We start from the raw sequence: 13,124 nt of genomic DNA on the forward strand, positions 1-13,124 counted from the left end.
TCTCCAGGCTGAACAAGCCCAGCTCCGTCAGCCTCTCTTCATAAGAGAGGTGCTCCAGCCCTCTGATAATCTTTGTGGCCCTCTTCTGAACCCTTTCTTGTGTTGGGGGCCCCAGATCTGGGCACAGTACTCCAGATGGGGCCTCTTGAGGGCAGAGGAGAGAGAGGCAATCACCTCCCTCCTTGCCATCCTTTCAGCTGACAAGGAGATTCAGATGTTTCATCCTTGACATCACCACCCTTGCAATCAACACCTGATGCTTTTCATCAGGTCCCATGCACTTACGCACCTGTGGGTTCCTTATATGGTCTGGAAGCTTTACTGTCTCCTACAGTGGGTGGTTCTTTATTCTCCCAGTCCCTGCCTTCACCTTCTGTGACTCAGGGTGAGGCCTCATTGCTTGCTGGTGAAGACTAAGGGGAAAAAAGGCATTGAATACTTCAGCCTTCTCCATATCCTGAGTAACCAGGTCTCCTATTTCATTCTGAAGGGGGCCCACGTTTTCCCTCATCTTCCTTTTATCTCTGATGTATCTATAGAAGCTTTTCTTGTTGCCCTTGATGTCCCTGGGCAGATTCAGTTCTATCTGGGCTTTAGCTTTCCTAACCTGATCCCTGGATGCTGAGACCTCCTCCCAGGTCACCTGCCCTTGCTTCCACCTTCTGTAAGCTTCCTTTTTGTGTTTGAGTTTGAACATGGAGCTAGCTCCTTGTTCATCCAGGCAGTCCTCCTGGTGGTTTTGCCTGACTTTTCCTTTGCTGGGATGTGCCACTCCTGAGCATGGAGGAGGTGATCCTTGAATACTAGCCAGCTGCCTGGCCCCTCTTCCCTCCAGGGGTTTGTCCTATGGTGTTTTGTCCCATGGTGCTCTATAAAGCAGGTTCCTAAAGAGGCGCCAAAATCTGCTCTCCTGAAGTCCAGGGTAGTGACCTTACTGTGTGCCCTTCTTGCTACCCTGGGGATCTTGAACTCCACCGTTTCATGGTTACTACAGCCAAGACCATCTTGGAGCTCTATGTTCCCCACCAGCCCCTCCTTGTTGATGAAAACAAGGTCCAGCATGGCACTTCTATATCAATTAGAGGAGGAAGTTATCATCAGTGCATTCCAAGAACCTCCTTGATTGCTTATGCCCTGCTGTGTTGTCCCTTCAGCAGATATCAGGGTGGTTGAGGTTCCCTGTGAGGACAGGGGCTTATGAACTTGAGGCTGCTTCTGTCTGTTTATAGAGGACTTAATCCACTCAGTATTCCTGGTCGGGTGGCCTGTAGCAGACCTCCACTGTAGTGTCCCCTGCTTTCCGTGTAATCCTGACCCAAAACCATAGCATATCCTGAGTTGGAAGGGACCCATAAAGATCATCAAGTCCAACTCCTGGCTCCACACAGGGCCAGCCAAGTCACAGCATGTGACTGAGTGCATCGTCCAGACGCTCCTTGAGCTCAGCCAAGCTCGGTGCTGTGACCACTTCCCTGGGGAGCCTGTTCCAGTGCCTGACCACCCTCTCTGTAAAGAACCTCTTCCTAACATCCAGCCTAAACCTCCCCTGTCACAGCTTCAGCTGTTCCCTCAGGTTCTATCACTGGTCACCAAAGAGAGGAGATTGGCACCTGCCCCTTTGCTTCCCCTCGTCAGGAAGCCACAGACCATGATGAGGTCTCCCCTCTGTCTCCTCCAGGCTGAACAAACCAAGGGACTTCAGCCTTTCCTCATAAGACGTCCCCTCCAGACCCTTTGTCATCCTCGTTGCCTTCCTCTGGACACTCTCCAATAGTTTTGTGTCCCTCTCATGCTGTGAGATACCCAGTACTTGAGGTGAGGCCATAGCAGCACAGTGTACAGCAGGACAATCCCCTCCCTGGTAATGCCATGCTTGATGCACCCCAGGATGCAATTGGCCCTTCTGGCTGCCTGGTCACACTGCTGGCTCATGTTTAATTTGTTGTCAGCCAAGACCCCCAAATCCCTCCCTCTCAGCATGACTGGCCTCCTCGTAAGCTCATAGTCAGTTCCTCATCCATCCCCAGATGAAACTCTATGCACTTCAGCTGTTCATTGACAGGGAGGCTGACACCCCCTCCTTGTCTCCCCTGCTTGTCTTTCCTAAAGAACCTGTATCCTTCCATGCCAGCGCTCCAGTCAGAGGAGCTATTCCACAATGTCTCTGTGATGCCAATGAGATCACAGCCCTGCAGGCATGTGCGTGTCTCCAGCTCCTCTCCTTCCCTGAGGGTTTGCATAGAGGCATTTAAGTTGGGCCTCAAATGAAGTTGACTTACTGGCTGAAGAGGCTGGAATTCCTTTGAGGTGTTTCACCAGTGTTGCTCTGTTGGCTCCTATCCCCTCAGGAGCCCCTGGCTCCTCTGGGTAAGACTTCTGTGCTACAGTGTACCCAGCATGTCTCAGACCAACAGGCTGAGGGCCCTGACTTGCACCTTGTCCCTCTAACCTTGGTGTGTCTATCCCACAGCTTGTTGCAGGCAAGCTCCCCTTCCCTGTTGAAGCCTAGTTTAAAGCTCTGCCAATGAGCCCTGCGAGCACCTGAGTAAAGGCCTTGTCTCTAGTTCTGCCTCCCCTCTGCTCCCTCTTAAAGAGCAAGCGGCTGCGTGGTGCCTGGCTCTTGGCAAAACCACAACAGACCTTCCTTCCCCTTTGGGAAAGGTGAACCCCATCTGACTCCAGCAGGCCTGGTGCCGTGGAGGCCTTCCCATTATTGAAGGGCCCACAACTGTGGTGGTGACACCAGCCACGAAGCCGTGTGTTACCAGACTGGGTCCTTCTGTTTCTCCCAGTGTCGCTGCCCACAACTGGAAGGGGAGAGGAAAATAAAACTACTAACCTTTGCTCCAGATTCCCTCATCAACCATCCCAAGGCCCGGAAGTCTCTTTTGATCGATCGTGGACTGCGCATTATGGCTTCATCGCCACCCACATGTACTCACCTGTTATACTTGAGTAATAGTCATTCCTCAGCTATCACTATGGAGAGTGTTACCATACTGCAGTGGCTCCTATTCCATATGCTTAGAAAATAGGTTCAAAGGCAGACATTTACATGGAAAAACGTCCAGATTTTTATTGCTGTGCCGTCTGTGCTGAGTAATTCTGTGGTTTCTGGCTTACACTGACAGCACTGTGAAAACTGATGGCAAAGAGGGGGGGAAATAATAACAGATTGATACGAGAATTATTCCCACAGTAGCTGAAATCTAAAGATTTGTCAGATAATATGCATTTAAACATTTGGCTTAAGGAATGCTAACAGTTTGAGCAGTGGTATGTATGGAAGGGCAGGCTACAGATCCGGCTGAGAAATGAACGGAACAGTCTTAACTGTACTATTCAGGTAGCATGATACTTACCATATGCTCTCAGTGCTTGTCCCTCCTGTTTTTAAATTATTCATACATTATTTTCCTTCCTGTAGGAGTGAGGAAAAAATCGCATAGGTGGATGTTTTGTGTGTGTCTAGAAAAGCTTATTAGAAACCTTAATCAAAGAAGTGAGATTTTAGTGAGAGATTTCTACTGTCTTATGAATGTGATGAGATATACAGGCACCCACTCTTGCAGAAGAGGCTTGAGGTACGAACCCAGTTCTTGAGAAAATGCTGTTTCCTGTAATGATCCTTCCTGGAGGAAGGATGCCATAATGTACTTGTAGCTTTATCTGAATTCAGCAAACAGTTTACAGGCGCAGAATTACAGGGAGTTTTACAGACATCTAAAATAATTTTGTATAGGTTTCGGAAGAGAAGACTATTAAAGAGTTTTGTATCTACAATAATTACTTTTAGTTTCAGCAAAGTGGAAATGAGAAGTTGTGTAAACCTCAATTATACCCATTAATCATATTTCTCAAAATAAGTAACAAAATTCAATTGCTATTTAAGAAATTCTTGTGGCAGTTTGAAATGCCCGCTGTACTCTGTGGTACCTTTTCTATGGGTGCATTACAGTAGTGGAGAAATGTTTAAAAAACATCCAATTTACTGGAAAATTTATGTTTTATTCCTTCAGTATGTTTGTTGAAGTACACAGGTCTGTATTCTGTTTGTTGCAAATGCTGATTTGCAACAGCTCTCTGACCGGCTCTCTTGTCTTTGCCTTGGCAGGTGCTGCCTGTGCTAACTATAACCCTGCAGCTGGAGCAGCATCCATCAGCCCAGGTCCTTGGAAACACGCTGCAGAGCCTCTTCCCGGAGCTGCGTGCCAGGTGGGCTCTGACGGGAGCCGCGCTTGGCGACGCCTGCACATGTACAGGACATGCAGACGCGTGCGGGGCTGGCGCTGTGTAACCGAGGGCAGTACGAAGCCCAGCGCAGGGGAGAGACGTTACCTTACGTTGTTTAACAGCCCAGTTAGTGATTGTGTGTGGTTCTGGGTCTTTTGCACTCAGAGGTGGGAATTGGCATTTCTGGGTTGTGCATGATATTCCTAATTATACAAAAAGATACTTAGCGGGTAGAATGCAGTGGGTCCGTGGTTTTTTATTTATTCAACATCCCCCCCCCCAAAAAAAAAAAAATACTGGATGTCTAAGATACGTTGTTGAGAAAACTCAGAATTTGGGCCATAAATTACTAGTCTATTCACTGCTTTAAAGATAAACCAGAACTACCTGGGGATGATTTGGCCAGACTGAATTGTGCAAAGCCAGATCCTGCTAAACCTCATTTTATCCCGAGGGCAAGTACTAACTCCAGACACCTACAAGCACCTGGTTTCAGTGATGCAAACTAGACACCTATTCTCTAACAGTTCCTAGTACAGGGCTTGGTGCTCTGGACTGAAAAGATGCGTGGTCCTGAGGAAGTCACTCTCTCCTGTCACTCTGCAGCAGTGCCCAGCCAGCTAGTTACCATGTCTGGGGCACCTGTGATGTACATGCTTCTTAAGACACCTCAACATCACTCCACAATTTGAAAAACAAGGGGAATACATCAAGAAAAGTTTTCAAAACTCTTAGATTTGATGTATTATTTTATGCTAAGCCGCATCTTTAAACAAAAACTTTAATAAGCTAAGTACTGTCTTTCTCAATTTTAGCACCACAGTTCTAGAGGAACCTGTCAGCTGGTGTGCTGTGCCCTCTCCCCCTTCCTAATTTTGCAAATGCATTTTGGGAGGGGAAGCGACATAAGAGAAAATGACAAAAGGGAGATGTATCTGCAATGTCTGACTGCTGGGAAAGAAATCTATCCCATTGATTTCTCTATATGCCGTGTTGTAGCAAGAAAGTTGTATTTTTTCAGGTGACTTTTTCTGTGTAAAGTGTTAATTAAAATGTTGCTGCTAGAAAGCCTGTGAAGGCCCAGCCTTGCCATTGCCCTTCACTTACAGGGGAATTCGTACAGAGGGCAGGGTTACACATGGCTGATCTCAAATCTTGTCCTGTGGTGGCTGAGTCGTAACATCACCACTAACTTCAGAGGGCAATGTGGAGGATGGATGAGTGTCATTGGCTGATTTTATCTGTGAGACGGCTGAAGCTTTGAATTACCAGTGTGTCCAGTTCCGTTCTTCCTCGTTTCTTCATGTGCTTTCTCCATGGGCTTCTGTTATAACCTTGAAACTTGCTGTAGTGTTTCGGAAAGCTCTAACGCATACAGTATGTTCCATGTGAAAATTGTCTGGCTGCTTCTAATTACAATAGCTCCTTGTTCTGCTGCCAGGAAAACAGCATCACCAGCTACTTGGATTATACAGAATATTACAGAGTAAAGACAACAACAGAAATACACTGTTATTTTTCCTTCCTTATATCTTGCCTTGTGACAGGAATCCCTCCCTCTGCTAAGTTCATTGGTTAACAATAAACAAAGCTGCTTTCAACAACCATCTCACTACAGCCTCTGTGGAGCGTAATACAGTAGGGCCATGATAGTATTAAGAAACTGGTTTACCATGATAGTTTAGATTCCTTTAGTAAACTTTATTTGACTTACAACCTCTCCTAAACAGAGATAATATCCTTTTCTTGCATCCACATAGCATGGGGCATCTACAATCAGTCTCAACAGTAAAGAATAGAAGAAGTATTTATTTTTAACAAAAGATTTCACTAACATCAACAGAGAAAGTAGTCACTGCAAGTGCTACGGTGTCACCACAAAAGCTCTTGAAGTCACTGGAGGTTGTAGTTTACTACAGCCTGGGGATTCTGGAGTGGTTGTATCTTTCATTCCTATTAACAGAAGTTTTTGTTACTCAGTGTTTTTGGAAATTATGAAAAGGTATCTGGCTGAATCTCAACACTGATATATCCAAAAACGGGGTTTTTTTTAAACCTCAAAAATTGGTCTACTTTGCCCAACAGAAATTCCTTGAAAGGATAAGGACTTCTCATTCCCTAGCTTTTAGTGACTGACTTTGGGCAACTAAATTAGGACTTTGATTTCCAAGGACTCCCTCTGTAGTCAATAGAGAGGAGGAGGAGGATCTTCCAGAGGATTCACAACTGGAAGTCCAACTCATATTCTGTGCTACCCTTTGGAGGAAGCTTGTGAGAGAGGTGAGAAAACTGTCTTGATGCCCTGGGCACTATGTGAGGTGTGGACTTGCAGTGCTGGTCCCAGTTGTTCTCTGCTGGAGGCTGTCTGCCAGGTCTGGGCCTTTCCTGACTGGGTGTCATGCACAAAAGCAGAGGGAGGCACTAGTTTTCACCTGCTGGCATGCCCTGTCTCCTCCAGAACTGCCACAGAAAAAGTGGAGACTTAGGACCATCTCATGTGCCCCATCCTCACCCTGCAGCCCACAAGTTCAGCCACCTACTGTTAGGAATATCAGCCTGTTCTTTGTCTTCCCTCACAGGTTTTTCAGGAATACTGTGGATGATGTGTTTGACATTTTGGGGCAAGGTCTTCTTGCTCATGCTTACACCAAGCAAATTGCACGACATTGAGTACTGACTAATGCTTTCTTCTGCTTGTGGTTGTCAGCTGTGCGTGACAGCATCTGTTATCAGAAAGCACCGACTGGCTCTGCACTTGGTGAGTGGTTTTGGGAACACGCACAAGTGCCTACCGTGGCATCCCCACGACTGTCTCACAGGCCAGGCTGGCCACCAGGAGCCCGGGCAGTTGTATCTGTCAGACCAGAGTTGCTCAGGCATTGGAAGTTGTGGGTGCACCTTCACCCGTATCTGGGGTTGTCTTTCCAACTTTGTGGCTGGGGGGTCTACCCAAAACTGGAGTTCAGAGATGTCACCAGCAGACTTCAGAGATAATTCATGCACCGACTGATTTGCTTGAGGCAATCCTGTAGGTGGGCACTGACCTCCTGCATCTTTGAGCTGTTAAGAAGTTCTGTAACTTGCTGTCCTCTTGTAGTGCACTGCTCTATCCTTTTAACTAGTTCATAATAAACTTTATTTAATGCTTGAAGTATCTGGATCCTGAAATTTGTTGCCAGATGCTTTAGTATTGATCCTTGTCATCCAATAAAATTGCCCAGCTCTCCTGCAGCCATTAAGATGCAAAAAACTTCCCTGAATCTGTAACTTTGGTGGGTACAAAAGTGTGAGTGCTACCAGCTCTTCAGAGTACCATGGCTATGCCACCTTGTTTGCTGTTACAGGTGTTTTTTCCTATTAAGAGATAGCCTGCTTTTTTCTCATTTAGCCTGACAGCCTAACGTTTAAAGTTGGTGAGAATCCGTCTTTACTTACAGAACATTTCATTTATTTAAGGCTATTGAAATGACTTGTTTAATGAATGTAACACAACTTAGTTGATGACCTCATCCTCTTTCTGTGCAACTGCAGTTCTGCATAACAAAGAGAAGGCCATATGTATCCAGGGGAAACTGAATCACTTAAGCAGAAAATAAAGTCTGTCAAAACACTACATAAATGCTGTACATGCACCTTTTTTAACTGAGCCTGGTAAATTGGGAGACTTCCAATATATTCTGAAAGTTTAGTCCCTGGACCAAGTAGAAAAAAACGATCCACCACCCCAGAAGGCAAAATACAAGTCACAAGTCAAGCAATGAGTCCCTTTAAGGAGCAGTGAATAGGTGCAACTGGGTGATTGTTTTAGAGCTTTTTGTTTTGACTCATCTCATGAACTTAGTTTATCGATGAAGAACTTTGCTGAATAGAGAGCTTCACAGCCACCCTTCTCACAGAGATGGATCCTTAGCACTGCACTTGAGCACATCAGGCTGATGCACAGTCTGGTGTGGAAAGGGCTCGAAGTTTACGGTGCCCATCAGCAGTGTGCCTGTATCCAAGAGCAGCTCTTACAGTATGTTTGGCTTTAGCACATGCAAAACACCTTCAGTATTTCTAGTTTGCAACAAGACCTTTAAGAAAACCCTCTCACAGGGAAAAAAAAACTTGAAGGGAGAGGAAGAGGCTTTTTTCACTTCGTGATTCCTTTCAGTGGTTCACTGCCCTGCACCGACTCTCCAAACTAACATCTACTCCAGGACAGCTGAGCATTTTTTTTTCCTGGCATCTTTCATTCAGATATACATAGCCAGTAAAGCAATATTATCAAGAATATTTGTGAAGAAATAAACACTGAAGCCATTAAAAAAAGTCTTGATCTAAGGCGTTCCAGAATGACTGCCATCATTTTCATGTGCCTTTTCCGGGTGTGCATCAGGTTGTCTAGAAACTCCACACTTCAGGAAGGAAACAGAAAGGTGTATGCCAAGAACAGTAAATGGGATCCTTCTTGTAGCTTGTTCAGAGATTCTTTTTGTTAATGCAACGTTATTTCTGTCAGAAACCAAATGCTCTGAAAAAAGTGCTAAGATTATATAAATCAGAAGAAAAGGAAAAGTGATAAAGCATTAAAAAAATCACAAGTCCAGGAAAGAAAATTTTGACAATTTTTAGAAAATTATAAAATGGGAATTACTTTATTGGAAACAAATCAGAGAAATTGAACTCTGTATGAAATGCAACTGCAGAACAATAGAATTTATTGTGTTGCAATGGGGAAAAAAATGACGTCATGGAGTTTCCTACTAAATGGAAAAGCCAGTTCCTGACCAGGTCTGTTTAGTTACAATTTCCTAAACCTGTAAATACTTTTGATTGATCTTCTTGAGAGAGAAAATTCCTGAATGTCTACTCACGAATGCAAGTGGATTAAAATTACCTGAAGTACCTGCAAGTGGGGATGACTTGACCGTAGTGTAGAAACTCAGTTCCATGTGTTCCTCAGAAAGGTGCCTCAGTGCTGAAGCTAGTTGTGCCCTTCTGTGAAAGCTGGCTGGAGATATTTTCCCAAGCTGTAGATATTAAAGGTCTCAGACTAATTATGCATTTGCAAAGCATAAGACTCAATTACCTGAAGTGTAGGTTGCCGTTCATTTGCTGGCTGCTGACAACTTGCGAGTTCAAGTTGACCTCTGAATATTTTAAATTGGGTATTACCTCTGAAACAAAAGGAGCCTGTCAGATGAGCTCTTAGACCTCTCATGTCACCACAGAGTGCCATGCCACAGGTTTCACTGGGAGTTGAACAGTGACAGCAGAAGAATACTGGGAAACTGTATTATTTTCAATAACATCTTTGTAAGTGGAAGAAGTGTCGGCAATGAAGTGTCAAGGAAGCAGAGCCTGTTCATTAGTTCTTCTCTCTCTGTGGGAAATCAAAACATGAAGTAAAAAAGGACTAGTTGCACTGTGCAACGAGTTGCTGTGCAACCAGCGTGGCACCACACTTTGAATGTAGCAACCACCAAATACAACCACCATCTAGTGGCCAGATTTCCTTTTTTTCTCCAGGGATTTTTATCTATTCTCTGTAGAAGGATTTGTGTGTGTGTGTGTGTGTGTGTGTCATGTCCATGCATTTCCCTTCACTTTGCAAGCTGCAGAAGAAATCCAGTCTGCCAAATTAATTAGCTAGAACTCTCCTACGTAGACCACGTAGGAGTGTGTAGACTTTAGAGGGGTGTTTGTCACCAAATGAACGTGTCTGTGCTAGTTCAAAATGCCCTTCAAGCTACGTCTGAAATATTTCTTTGCTGAAATGAGTTACTCCTTCTCGTGGGTGGAATGAAGAATCTTGTCCTTCATCTTCATTTGTATATGCTAGGTTCATGACAAAGTAACTTAGTCATATTAAAGAATGCAGATATTGCCTCCCTTCTGCAGCATGCAGAGCTGGTGTGCGCCGGGGAGTTGTACAGCTGACAGACTAGTAAAACCAGGCCTGTGATGTCTACCAAAGCAATCAGGTTGCAAACTCCACATAGTCAAGTTAAAAGTCTAATTTGACTATTTGTATGGGTTCTTAATCATACACGTACAAGGTCACATTAAAGTTAGACTTAATTGCATCTCTCAACCCATCCATCCAAGGGAACAATGCTTTGCTGAATGTGGCTTTGTTTTCTTACATACGTCCTCCCATTATTTAGCTACTGAATATTCCCATTTTACCTTGGCTTTTGTGCGTGGGAGAGGCACTCTGAAAACTAAATATATACAGTATTAATTAAACTATGTATCTGGGAAGGACGACGGGACAATTATTTCTTTTTAGTTGAGATCTGTCTGCACATGAAAGAAACTCAGCCATTCAACATTTTTACTTCCATTTTAGATCTATCTTTAGAGAGTGACTAGAAGTTGGCTCCTCTATTTTACAACCTGGTACACATGAAAAATTGGAGTTTGCGAAACTGAGTTTCACAAATACTCAGAAAATGGGAACTAACAATGCACGGAAAAAGGAAATTGGGAACAAAGCATGGAGAAAATAGAAAGATTCTTGGAATCTCAGGAAAAGGGAGAGAGAAATGCCTATGAAATATGAATCTGAACACAAAAGTCTTGCTAAATCCTACACCTGATGTGTAGTTTGCTAGATCGTCATTTTCTGTCTCTGTTACATGATATTAATCCCCCTACACATGCCACATTTCATATGTTCTCTCTGTGCTTCTCTTCCTAATATCCCATATGAGCTAGCAAACTTCCTGTGCCTTCCCTTGAAGCTCCCAAGGCCAGGTTATCCATGTTCTGTGGTAACCACAAAGAGGTTTCAGCTCTACCCTGGATTCAGCAGAAAGCCACCAATCCTGAAGGTTCCTGCGAACTAAACACTGAACTCAACGAACTAGAGCTTTTCCCACTGAATTATTCTGCTTGGAAGCAGGAGCAGTCACAGGTTTACTTCACCCATCACCCATCAGAGCACTGGCACAGGCTGCCCAGGGGGTTGTGGAGTCTCCTTCTCTGGAGATATTCAAGACCCCCCTGGATGCCTATTTGAGTGATCTGTCCTAGGGAGCTGCTTTGGCAGGGGGGTTGGACCCGATGATCTCTCGAGGTCCCTTCCAACCCCTACGATTCTGTGATCACACAGGTACGCTGTTACATGTAACACTCGTGTTTACTCCTTGAACAAAGCTGTTTACCTGCTCTTTCATCCCAGAGACGAGGACAGTGACAGCCTGGCACAAATTATGCCAAGGTTGTTGAGGGCACAACCCTTCCGTCTGTCTGTCTGTCCTGTCCTTGCTGTAGCTGGCCTGGCAGGGTGAGGGAACCTGCACGTGTCTCAGCACCAAGGCTGCTGTCTTAGCACAATCCAGCTTTCATCAGCACTTTGAAGAAAGCTGCTGGACTTTGCATCTGAGGCATATATGTGCAGTCCCAGGCAGCTGCTTTTCTGTGGCCACGTTTTTTTTCCTGGGCGAACAAGTGGTAGCAGATTGTGGTGGGTCTAAAAGCAGAAGAAAAAAATAGTGCCTTAAACCACCAGCCACCGCTGTCACGAGTACGAAAAGGCTTTTTTTTTTCCATGGTGCTGCAGAAGTAAGTCCTCAGCCCCATTTAAATAACTACAACTGAAGGCTATTCTAAGCATTCTCAACTGAAAGAAGAAACTACGTGGTGCGGAATGCAAGCACCGAAGATTGCAAATAGCTGTTTTGCAAAACTGCCTGTAATTATGCAAAGCAAATTCTACACAAGGAGTGGCGCCACCTAAATGGCAACGTAACCTAGGCACACATTCAGAAAAGAGTCTTTCCAAACAAACCATTGCCGCCGTCCTGGACTAGCCTGAGTCTTCAATTACAAGTTAATCTACCCTAGTGAAATTAATTCTTTCATGTTGGGAGGGGTTCTCTCATTTTATTTTTTTTTACTAGTAACTGTATTCTTTCTACTATTCAGTGCTGAAATGGTAAAGCAGCATTCTAGGGGAAGGTACAGCCAGTATGAACACCACATGTGGCAGCAGCTCTGCTCCAGCTTTCCTCATGGCAAGGTAAGATGGCCCAGGTGTTCCCAAAGCCAGTTTGTAGCTGCTGATTGTTAATTTCTCACTTCAAACTCAGACCTGAGCAGTAAGTTTTGTACTAGCAACAATTCCGATACTTCTGTTTTACTCCCAGTTGCCCTTTTTCTATGTCTCCTGATCTGTAGAACTGCTCTGGTGGCGCTGGGCTGCAGTGCTCCCCTGCAGACCCAGAGGAAATGGGGCGCTTCCAGACACAGCAGTTTGTCTCTGCTGTCTGCTCCTGTGCCACCACCCGTGTTCTTCACCCAGCCTTTCCGGGGAGCTCAAGGGAAGTTACAGCACTGTGCTTGAGAGTGCAGATGCCTTGTAGAAGAGGAGGAGTTTGCAGGTTGCAAATGTGAAGCATCCTTATCTAGTTGGTGCAAGGAGCCAGCTTCTAACTGCCGGCATTATGGGAGTTTGGAAGTCCGCAAAAGGTGTATCTGATGTGTTGATGCTGCTGCAGCAATAGCTGTGTCAGAATCAGAAGGTGTTGCAACTTCATAGAATCATAGAATTGAAGGTGTTGCAACTTCCTAAGCAGTAATAATAGATGGGCTGATACCATCTACTTCCTTAGTTTGTCCTTTCCTGCTTTGTCATAAGGGTGTCCTCTGGCAGGGCCAGAAAAGGGAGGACACTTAAGTTTTGAAAGATTTGCAATTGTAAGCTGCTCTGAAGGAAATGAGTACTAATTCTTCTCAGCTGGCAGACTGCTACCCTGCAGGCATTGCTGTGCAGTGGAGCAGGCTGAGCCATGAGCTCTGCAGCCGAGTTCAACTACAGAGAAAGGGCAATAGTGAGTTTGAAAGGTAGAAGTCTCAGCTGGTCTTTAGTAGTTCTCCTGGTCATGTGTGAAAGTCTTAGGTAT

This window comes from Gallinula chloropus (genome assembly GCF_964237585.1).
Source record: "Gallinula chloropus genome assembly, chromosome: 1".
NCBI classification, from domain to species: domain Eukaryota; kingdom Metazoa; phylum Chordata; class Aves; order Gruiformes; family Rallidae; genus Gallinula; species Gallinula chloropus.